General features: G+C 33.4%; 1 pseudogene; it reads left to right on the top strand.

Moving 5' to 3' along the window:
* Positions 1-2,415: 2,415 nt before the first annotated feature.
* Positions 2,416-3,705, top strand: LOC120224671 (annotated as a pseudogene).
* The last annotated feature ends 9,045 nt before the right edge of the window (positions 3,706-12,750 follow it).

Raw genomic sequence — 12,750 nt, 5'->3', positions numbered from 1 at the left:
CATAAAATTACACTTTATTGTGTAATATTTTTTAAAACATGGCACCTTGTGTTAAAGAAGCCCCATTTTTACAATTTGAAATTTACTATACAAAATTGACTTATTTTTAGAAGCAAATCCTTTTAGGATTATTTTGGTTAAGCATTGTAGGTATTTTAACGCCTAAATGTATGCACTAAATGTACATCTAAATAGCTGGGGTTTGATTTCACTCACATGAGTTGAGAACATTCATAGTAATATATACTAGAGTTCTGATCTACAAGCACAATTTTCTCATAAATACCCATAGTTAAGTATTGTTATATTTCCCACAAAGGATTTTGAATAAAGAAGTCTCCATTGGGATTTTATGTGATTCCATAATTCATAAAAAATCCAAAATTTCATAAAATATTAGTGGCAATAATAATAGGTATAATAATACTAATAATACTATCTAATGGCTGTGTGGTTTAAACTGTGTCAGGGTATTTTGCAAACTGTATTACATGAACCACTACACTGAAACATAATTTTATGTATATAATATAGTTAGTGCTCCCATTTTTAAAAATGAGAAACAGAGGGCACCTGGGTATCTCATTTGGTTAAGTGTCTGACTCTTGCTGACTCTTGCTTTTGGCTCAGGTCATGATCTCACAGTTTGTGTGATGGAGCCCTGTGTCAGGTTCTGTGCTGACAGTATGAACCCTGCTTGGGATTCTCTCTCTCACTCTCTCTCTACTCCTAACCCACTCATGTGCTCTCTCTCAAAATAAATAAACAAAAAAATAAAAATAAAAATAAAAATGGGAGTGGTATATAGAAATAATATAATTTGCTGAAGTTTATTACAGAAAAGGGTTAACTCAGCAGGTATTAATTACTCAAATCCAGCTCATTCCAAAGATGGCTCCTTCAGTTCTAGGAGATAAACTTTGAGCCCGTGAAACATTTTGCCTGATGAAAGCTTTTCTGGTATGTCTGAGACCATAATGTACCAATTGACAAGTTTATCCTAAAATGTGATTCATGGTGAACAAATGTGTTCTTTCTGTAGGGTAGACTGGAATCTGAGTAGCGGAGTTCAGTCACATGGGTACTGTATGACCACATGACTGACCCCAAATAAAAAACCCTGGACACCACGGCCCAGACAAGCTTCCCTGCTTGAAAATGTTCACATGTGTTGTCATATATCACTGCTGGGTGCAGTAAAAATAGCTTCATGCAAACCTACTGGGAGGGGACACCTGGAAGCCTGTGCCACATACTTCCTAGACATCACCTCATTCACTAACCCCCTTTGTTTAGTGTCACTATAATAAGTCAATACAATATTTCATATTGAATTCTATTTGCAGATCACATGACTTTATATCTAGAAAATGCTAAAGACTAAAATGTTGTTAGATTGAATCAATAAATTCTTTAATTTCCAGGATACAAAATTAACATATGAAGATCAGTAGCATTTCTATACTAATGCCACTGTTGTTACTAACAACAAATTAACTTAAAAGTTAAAGAAAACAGAGTCGCTTGGTTGGCTCATACTACTGGTTTTGGCTCAGGTTATGATCTCACAGTTTGTGGTTTGAGCCTGGCGTCAGTCTCCGTCCTGGCAATGCACAGCCTGCTTGGGATTTTGTGTCTCCCTTTATTTCTGCCCTTCCCCTGCTCTCTCTCTCTCAAAATAAATAAACATTTTTAAAAAGTTAAAGAAAACAATCCCATTTACAATATCATCAAAAGCAATAAAATACTTAGGAATAAATTTAACCAAGAAATTGAAAATCTCTACACTAAAAACCATAAGACATTGATGAAAGGAATCAAAGACACAAATATGAGATATCACACATTCATTAGGATTGGAAGAATTAGTATTGTTAAGATGTCCATACTACCCAAAGTCATCTATAGATGCAACCCCTATCAAGATTTCAATGGAATTTTTACAGAAGTAGAAAAACCACTACTAAAATGTTTAGGAACCACAAAAACCCTGAACAGACAAAGCAATCCTAAGAAAGAAAAAAGCAGGAGACCTCACATTCCTTATTTCAAACTATTTTATAAAGCAATGGTAATTAAAACAGCATAGTACAGGCATACACAAAGGCCAATGAAATAGAACTGAGAGCCCAGAACATAACCCATCAATATATGATCAAATCAACTCATATTTGACCAGGAAGCCAAGAATACTGATTGAAGAAAAGACAGTATCTTCAATAAATAGTGCTGGAATAATTGGATATTCTCATGTAAAGGAACAAAACTATACCCCTATCTTATACTACTAACAAAAATGAGCTTAAAATAGATTATAGACCTAAGTGTAGAAAACCATAAACCAGGCTATCCCAGCAGGCAGCACACACAGCCACCCTGTTTGAGTGGCTCAGAGTGGGGTTCAGGCCGAGAGCCATGGGTCATTCTCTGCTGTCGGTGCAGCTCCTGAGCATCATGGTTGGGTTGAGGTGCCGCGGTACCATGAGCCACCAGTATTTAAGAGATTATAGCATCTTAAGTCCACAGTGTTAAAAAATGAAACTTTTGGAGCACCTAGGTGGCTCACTCAGGTAAGCATCTGACTCTTGATCTCAGGTCAGGTCTTGGTCTCACAGTTCATTAGTTCAAGCCCCACATCTGCCTCTGCACTGACAGTGCAAAGCCTGATTGGAGTTCTCTCTCTGTCTCCCTCTGCCCCTACCCAGCTCATTCTCTCTCTCTCTCTCTCTGTCTCAACAAAGAAACTTAAACAAATCTAAAAGAAAACAAAAAACAAACCTTTTATAATAATATTTAGCATCATTCCACTGATCTTTCTCAAGAAATGATATCTAATTTTACTAATAACATTTACTAAGAACATGAAGGAGGTTAAGTAATTTCCAAAATAGTTGTCTGCTTACATAAATAGAACAGTTGGACAAGCTGTGAAAAGCCCAGAAAAACTACGTAATGTGATCTATTGCAGAAAGTGCACCAGATCTTTGTGACAGAAAAAACAGTGCCCTAGAAGTGGAGTCTATGACATGGCAAATAAAGAAAATGAACTCGCTTATGCAGACCACCTGCCTGAAACATTACACCATGATAGTCGAATATATTTGGTAAACTCAAGTGATTCTGGTTCTTTATAGACAGAAAGCCCATCATCAAAATATAGTGGGTTTTTTTCTGAGGTTTTTCAGGACCGTGAAACAATGGCACAGGTTTTATTCAGCATGAATTTGAGATTGAACACAGCTTTAACGTTCTGGAGAAACAGAAGTATAACTGAACTTGTAGCTTATTTGGTGAGGACAGAGACCTTGAATTTCTGATGGACTGCCCTCCTCTGCTCACCAATAATTTACAGAAGGAAAAAAATAAATGCCTCTCGCTGGCTGCTGTGTAGATTTGTTGCCTCTAGTGAAGTCCCTACTTAAAAGCAAATCTGAAGAATATATGATAGTTAATTTAAACTGGCTTTGAGCAGTCATAAAAAGACGGTGGTCAGACCTATCAACCAAAACAGAAATTATAAATGATGGAAATATTCAGATTTTAAAACAACAATTAAGTGGATTAGGGGGACAACAAAATCATCTTACCTTGGTTCCAGGATAAACTGGTTACATATCCAAGCCATATGAAGCCACTAATGAAACCCTACTTCACACTGAAGTAGAAAAATATACAAAAGGAGCAGCTTCAACTTCAATGAGGTGAAAATGAACCATGAAGATTGTTCACCATTGCCACATGTGGGACTTGCATTATTATTTGGAAACATTGTTTAAGAACTACAGGGTCTTAATGCAATCCTTTGTAAGAATATAATTTATACTATTTCAGAAAGAAGACAAGACCAAAAATCATTACTTTTTTAAAGATTGTGTTTTATGAAAAAAAAAACACTTAAATGTGTGCAGCTTTTCTTATTTTGAAAATCCTTTACAAGTTTAAAACTTGCAAATAACATAGCGAATAATTAATTTTAAATATTTGTTGTCTACATTGAGATACTACATATACAAAATGCCTTAATTATTAATAAGCCAATGTGTATGATACCAATATCTGTTTAAAACATTAAAACCAACCATATTTCTGGCATGATAAATCATGGAATTAAGTCAGGGGTTTCCACTCATTAGAATATTGTTAAAAACTTAATGTATACCATTTTTAAACTTGAGAATATTTTTAGTATCTCTGATACTTTTCCCAGAATCATTGTGTCATGTATATATGTGCTATTTCTATATATATAAAAAGTGAATATATATTTGTGCAAATTCTTAACCAGTAATGTCCATGGAGTTGGCAAATGTAAATTCACTTTTTGTTGCATAAAGATTTCTAATATTTTCAGTTCTGTATCATTTAAACTTTCTTCCTTTTAGTAAATTCACTAAATATTTCTAAATAAAAAAAAAGAAGAAGAAGAAAGAAAAACGTAAACCATACTGTCCTAGAAAACATAAAAATCCTTAGGAAAAAAATAGGAAAACTTTCCTTGACATGAGTCTTGGCAGGGATTTCTTAGGTATGTCACCTAAAGCACAAGCAACAAGATAAAATATAAACAAGTATAACTATATCAAACTAAAAGGGTCTGCAGAGCAGAAGAAGCAATCAACAAACTGAAAAGGTTATATACATAACAGGAGAAAATATTTGCAAACTACATATCTAATAAGGGGTTAAAGTTCAAACTATATAAAGAACTCCTACAATTCAACAGCAATAATTAAGAATCTTATAATTATTATAATAATTATATTTCCAATTAAAAACGGGCAAAGGAGCTAAATCAACATTTTTCCAAAGAATATATACAAATGACCAATAAGAACCTGACAAGATTCTCAACATCAGTGATTATACTGAAAATGCAAATCAAAACCACAACGAATGGCTACCACCAAAACAACAAGAGATAACAACTGCTGATAGGAACATATAGATAAGAAACTCTCATGCACTGTTGCTAGGAATGTAAATTGGTATAGTTACTATGGTATGGAGCCTCAATAAAAGATAATAATAGATCAATAGATCTATCATATGATCCAGTAATTTCACTTCTGGGGATTTATCCAATAAAAATGAAAATACTATGTAAGAGATATCTGCATCCCCATGTTCATAACAGCATCATTTACAATAGTGAAGATATGGAAACTCCCTAAGAGTTCATTGAAAGATGAATGGACAAAGAAGATGTGATATATACATACATATACACATGTACACAAATTAGAATATCATTCAGCCATTAAAAAAGAATAAAGTCCTACCATTTGTGAGAACATGGTTTGACCTTGAGGGCATTATGCTAAATGAAATGTCAGACAGTGAGAGGAAAATACTGTTAGATATCACTTATATTTTGGATCTTAAGGAAAAAAGATAACAGATGTTTCGTATACACTGTTATATGGTATAGATAAATATTGTTAAGAGTAAATCCTGAGTTCTTACCGCACAGAAATTTTTTTTTGTATTTTTGTATTTTTTTATAAAAGATGATGAATGGTAACTAAACTTGTGGTAATAATGTAACAATATATATAAGTAAAATCAGTATGCTATATACCTTATAGTGTTGTATGTCAATTATATCTCAATAAAACTGGGAAAAAACTTTAAAAAGACTTCTTATAGTTTTATTTTCACAGGAAAAATTGAATGGAATATAGATATATTTTACATAGACCCTGGCAATTATGAATCAAGCTGCCTAACATACTCATCAGTTTTTTGTGCAGACCTAAGTTTTCAACTTTGAAAAAATACTAAGGAAAGTTTTTGCTATATCAGATGGTAGGAGTATGTTTAGTTTTGTGAGAAACTGGCAAACTGTCTTCTCAAGTGTCTGCAGAATTGTGTATTCCCACCAGGAGTGAACAAGAGCATCTATTGTTTTATGCCCTCCCCGTCATTTGGCCATAATAATTGGTGTGTAGAGGTATCTCACTGGCTTTAATTTGCATTTGCCAGAGGAATTCACAAATATTTCACAAGTCTGTGACTCATCTTCTTATTCTGACTTTGTTTTTGAAATAGTATATGTTTTTAACTATAATGAAGTCCAGTATGTCAATCTTTTTCTTTCATGGATCATGACTTCGGTGTGTATCTAAAAAGTCATCACCATACACAGCGTGATTTAGGTTTTCTTCAGGGTTATCTTCTAGGAATTTATAGTGGTGCATTTTACTTTTAGATCTATGATCCATTTTAATTCAGTTTTGGTGAAGGGTAGAAGAGCTGTGGTAGATATTTTTTGCATGTGTATGTTCAGTTGTTCAGCATCATTTATTGAATACTATATTTGCTCCATTTTCATACTTTGTCATAGATTTGTTGGTCTAAAAATTATCATTTAATGCTATATTTCCCTTAGCTTCTCAAATGAGAAACTTCACTGGTTTCCATATATGTTCATATGTTGTTCATTTATTATTATATTCATTTTAGGTGGGCTTAATTTATGCCTATATTAAAGGCAAAACAAAAAGAAATGTCTCCTAATAAAGGACTAAAATCATTATTGCACAAGCTAATGTAGAACAGCAAATACTCTAAATGCCTACTTTACAAATATCACTCAGTCCAGAATAAGTTAACCGAATTCAAAATATCTACAACATATCATCTACAATGTTCGTTACATGGGTTTTGAAAATGCAAGAAATGTGAATAAAAAAACTGAATCAATTTTAAAATGAGCTATGGTTATGATTAGGAATTTTACATCTAAGAAGTAGTAAATGAAAATATATTCAAACTAATCAGTAATGAGAGAAATGCAAATAAAGTAACAATTTGAATTTTTAAATGTAACATCATAATAAATGAAGTAGCCTCATGTGGACCAGTGATTTAAAAAAAAGGGCCATGAAGTGAGGAGCATATTAAGCTCAATGTTCTGCATAAGAGGTCTAAAGCAAAATAAATACACAAATAAAAACAAGCCTTAGTTATTCACTTTTGGATCTCAAACCAATACGCTGAAGATCAAGACAGAAAATCTGAAGGAGTAACATTAGCATCAAGCAATGTGAGTCAGTCCTTTTTTCTCTCCCTTTTGATATACAACTAATTGAACGTCCACAGTTGAACTGAAGTATGTCTACACATTACAGTGGGACGTCTAGACTTCTACCCACCTGTACATCCAAAAGTGGGTGTATTGGACTTTTGAGAGGGCTGTTGGTACAAGGGGTTGGTGAAGCTGCCTCATCCCCATTTGCCACAACTGGGAAAAACAGGAATCTGGACAGTTGCAAATTCGCTAAACACCCATGGGAGAGAAAATTTGTGGAGCTTCAGCCACCTTATGGGAGAATCTCGAGTGGGATAGAGACAAGTTTGGAGGCAGAAGAGCAGGAAGAACTTGCTAAGGTGGTTTCCCTCTCAAGAGTGACACTACAGTGGAATTGGGTTTGTGGCCATGGCAGCTGCTACCTCTCTGCAAAAGACGTGGAAAGTGGAAGTGGCGAGTGGCAGACCATCTGATGCATGGACTGCAGCTGGAGGAACCTGGTTTTTTCCAGCTGTATCCCAGTTTCTGAGGAGGGACTTCTATGACTGGGAAGAGAGAGAAGAATGGGAAGAAAGCAGTCAAGAATATCAAATGACATTAAAGGAACACATTTCCTACTATCTGCATTGAGATTTCAGCAGGAGGTGCACCCATGGACCTCTGGGAGTCAACCCTAATCAAGGATCCCCCTATCTGGCCTGTGGGTACCCTCAATCCACTAAACCCACACCTCCCCCTCCCTGGTGCCAGCTTCTTGTACCCATTCACCAGTGCAGCCACCACAACCCAGTTTCAGTAAAAGAAATGAAAAACTTGAGCTATAGCACCACCTTCTGGAATGTGAAAGAAGGGTTTCTAATTTCTAGCTTGTTGAACTGAAAGAACCAAAGTAAACAAATTCTTGACTAGGAAGAGGTCTGCTAGTCAAATGTGAAAGCAGAAGCACGTATCATCAAACACTATAAAATTAAGTAAATATCGTATCAAAAAGAGAAAATAGTAATTCTTTAATAACAACACTCAAGGGAATGAAATATTGTCATCTGATAAATAATTCAAAATAACTGCTATGAATAAATTCAATAAGCTACAAGAAAACCCACAAAGGCAATTTAATGAATTCAGCAATGAAATTAATAAACATGAGTTCTTGACCAGAGGGCACCTGGGTGGCTCAGCTGGTTGTCTGACTCTTGATTTCCCTGCAGGTCACGATCTCATGGTTCAAGAGATTGAGCCCTTAGTGGAGTCGGGCTCTGTGCTGACAGCTGGAACCTACTTAGGATTCTCTTTCCTTCTCTCTCTCTGCTCCCACCCCTCAAAATAAATAAACTTTCAAAAAACAATAACTATATCTACTATAATTTGTTAATGAATTAGCATAAAAAGAGGTAAATTGTGGCATTAAAAATGTAAAAATAGAGGAAAAGAAGGATGGACACTTCATAGGAAATCAAATATAAGTGACTATTAGCATAAAATGGACTCTTTTATCTATGAGATGTTTTATGTAAACCTCATAGTAACTACAAAGCAAAAATGTTGAGTCATGAAACATAAAAAAAAGGGAGACTGAGCATATCACCATGGAAAACCACCAATTTAAAAATGTAGATAGAAGCAGAGGGAAAAGGAATCAGTTGAGATACAAAACAAGCAGAAGGCAAATGATGAAATTGTAGTCATAAGTCCTTGCATGTCAATAGTCACTCTAAATGTAAATTGTTGAGTTCACCAATCAAAAGCCACAGAGTGACTCAATCGGTTAAAAAAAAAAAAAAAGACCCAATTATATGCTGTCTACAGGAGACTCATTTTAGCTCTAAAGATACACAGGCACAAGGTGAAGGGGTGAAGGAGATACTCCAAGCAAATGAAAAACAAAAGAAAGTGGGAGTAGCCATACCTGTATCAGACAAAAATAGATTTCAAGTAAAAAATGGAAACAAAAGACAAAGAAGGCCTTTATATAATAAAGGGATTGATATATGAAAATTTAACATTTGTCAATTTAATATTGTCAATAAACATGCACCCAACATCAAAATACTAAAATATATTAAACAAACACTAACAGATCTAAAGGGAGACATGGACAACACACTAGTATGAGAATTTGATAACCCATCACCAGCAATGGATAGATCATCCTAAAAAAGTATTGATAAGAATATGTTCTAATTGAATCATAGTTCACAACAAATAGATGTAGTAATGTGCATAGAACATTTCAATGCAATAGCAGCACAATACACATTCTTCTCAAGTGCACATAGCACATTCTCCAAGACAGATCTTATGATAAGACACAAAACAAATCTTAAAATATGTAAGAAGACTGGAATCATACCAAATATGTTTTCTCACCACAATGAATAAAACTAGAAATCAATAAGTAGAAAGCTGAAAAATCTACAAATATATAGAAAAGAGTATCCTTATGAAACAATGTTAGAGAAAGAAAGCAAAACACAAATAATACTTAACTCAAAACAAATGAAAATCGAAATACAATGTATCAAACTTATTGGATGTAGTAAAAGCAGTTCACGGGAAAGTATATAGTGATAAATACATATACTAGGAAATCAGAAAGATGTCTAACAACCTGAATTTATACCTCAAGGAACTAGAAAGAGAAGAACAAATTAAGCCCAAAGTTAGTAGAAAAAAATAAAATGAAGATAAAGTAGAAATAAATAAAATAAGACAAAGAACTAGAAATGATCAACAAAACTAAGAGTTCTTCAAAAACATAAACAAAATTACAAACTTTTAGATACACTACCTAAGAAAAAAGAGAAAAGGCTATCTAATAAATAAAACTAGGAATAAAGAAGATATTGTAACTGTTACTACAGATAAACATAAGATCATAAGAGACTACTCTGAACAATTACATGTCAACAAAATAGATAACATAGAAGAAATGGGTAAATTCCTAGAAACACACAATCTATGAAGACTGAATTGGAAAGAAATGTAAAATCTGAATAGACCAATAATTAGCAAAGTAATTGAATAATTAAAAAAAAAAAACAAAAGAAAACCTCAACACAGAGAACTCCAGGACTAGATTATTTTACTTGTAAATTCTACCAAACATTTAAAAAATAATTAACACCAATCCTTCTCAAATGTTTACAGAAATTGAGGAAACACTTTCAAACTTATTCTATAAGAACAGTATTACCCTGGTACCAAGGTCAGAGAAGGACATCACCAAAAAAGATACCTATCGACCAATATCGCTAATGAATATAGATCAAAATTCTCAAGAAAATATTAGCAAACCAAATTCAAGAACACATTAAAAGGATTATATACCAAATGGGACTCATCCCTGGGATGCAAGAATGGTTCAACATACACAAATCAAAAAAATAATATATATTATTAAAATAAAAGCTAAAAACCACATGATTATGTCTCAATACATGAAGAAAAAAATTTTTGACAAAATACTACATTATTTCATGGTAAAAATCCTCAACAGACTGGATACAGAAGAAACATACCTCAACATAATAAAGACCAGACATGACAAATGCAGAAACTTATATACAATACAGAAAAATTAAAAGCTCTTCCTCTAAATCAGGAGCAAGACAAGGATACCCACTCTCACCGCTCTTAATATAGTACTGGAAGTTCTAGCTAGAGCAGTTCAGCAAGACAAAAGAATAAAAGGCATCCTAGTCAGGAAGAATTAAAAATGTCACCATATGCACCATATGTCACCATATGCAGATCATTTGATGATATAATTTTGTACATAAAAAATCACAAAGATTCAACCAAAAAACCTGTTGAAACTAATCAATTTCAGTAAAGCTGGATACATACAAAATTAGCTGCACTCCTATACACTAATGATGATACATCTGAAAAAGAAATAAACAAAATTATTCCATACACAAGAGCATCAACACCCTTCCCCCTAAACCTAGGAATACATTTATCCAAGGAAGTTAAAAATCCAAAAAACAAAATCTACAATGGCTTTGTTGAAACAGAGGATAACAAGAAAACAAAAATGAAAAGGCATCCTGTGTTCTTGGATAAGAGTAATTAATATTGTTAAAATGTATGTACTACTTAAAGCCATCTTTAAATTCAAAATACAATCTCTATCAAAATATCAATGGCATTCATCACAATAGGAAAAAAAACACAATCTTAAATTTATATGGAACCACAAAAGACCCCATATCACTGAAACAATCTTAAGGAAAAATGACAAATTTAGAGATTTCACATTTCCTGATTTCAAAATTCACTATAAAACTGTGGTAATAAAAACAGTATAGTACCAGCACAAGAATAGGTCCATAGACTGATGAAACAGAATAGAGCATGCAGAAATAAATCCATGCATCTATGGTTAACTAATACTTGACAATAATGCTTAAAACACATAACGTTGTTAAGAAAATTGGACATAAACACATTCAGAACAATGAAATTAGACCCCAATCTTATACTTCTCATAAAAATTAAATTGAAATGCATCAAAGATTGAAAAATAAGACCTGTAACTATAAAGCTCCTTGATGAAAATATAGAAGCAGCTCCTTGACATTGGCCTTGGCAGTGATTTTTTTTTTTGATATAGCAACAAAATTATAAACAACAAAAGCAAACACAGCAAATGTGACTACATCAAACTTAAAGTCCTCTGCACAGCAAAAGAAACAATTAACAAAATGAAAAGGCAACTTACAAAATGGGAGAAAATTTTTGAAAATCATGTATTGGATGAAAAGTTAAAATCCAAAGTATGTAAAGAACTCACACAACTCAATATCAAATCAAAACAACAACAAAAACAAAAGACACACAACTAATCCAATTTTAAAAATGGGCAAAAGACTTGAATAGTCATTTTTCCAAAGACACATCTAAATGGCCAACAAGCACCAGCAAAGGTATTCAATATCACTAATAACAATGGAAATGTAAATCAAAATTGGGGGGAGGGAGAGAGAGAAAAAGAGAGAGATAGAGAGAGAGAGAATCCCTATCAGGCTCAATGTTGTCAGCACAAAGCCTGATGCAGTGCTTGATCCCATGAACCCTGAGATCATGATCTGAGCAGAAATCAAGAGCCTGATGCTTAACGCACTAAACCATCCAGGCTCCCATTTACCTTTTGCAAACTTTAAAATCTTAACTAGAAGCAATCGTGCACACAATGATTTGGCCAACTAAATGTGAAAGGGATGGAATTAAAGAAAGAAGTGTAGCATTTTAATTTCAAGCCCATATACCATAAAGTTATAGTGCAATCCCATTATGCTGAAAGTGGATGTCTTTAATACTTAATTCTGTTGTATCAATGCTTAATAAAAAATTGATTCAGAGGGAAGACACTATAGAGTTGTAGATTCTTAACAGTATCACTAGCAATCATCATATTCTTGTTTCTGTATATAGAATCACTGTGACTACAGTTGATACCAGTTTGCTTTTAGAAAAAAAACCAATCTAAGCTTCATTATATCAATGCATGTAGCAGATAGGAGTATTAAATGAAATGGAGATGTTTACCAAAATATATTAAACAAAACTGCATTTAATAATATAGGAAAAACATTTTTGACATTTAAAAATTTCAACACAACTTTTATCTGATTTCCTAGTATATTTGTTTTTTTTTTTTTTTTTTTTAATGTTTTATTTATTTCTAGGAGAGAGAGAGACAGCGTGAGCAGGGGAGG

This window comes from Hyaena hyaena, unplaced genomic scaffold (assembly GCF_003009895.1).
Source record: "Hyaena hyaena isolate Hyena2069 unplaced genomic scaffold, ASM300989v1 scaffold_1228, whole genome shotgun sequence".
In the NCBI taxonomy this organism is placed as follows: Eukaryota; Metazoa; Chordata; class Mammalia; order Carnivora; family Hyaenidae; genus Hyaena; species Hyaena hyaena.
The sequence above is the reverse complement of the archived record's forward strand: the minus strand, read 5'-3'. Positions and strand labels throughout refer to the sequence as shown.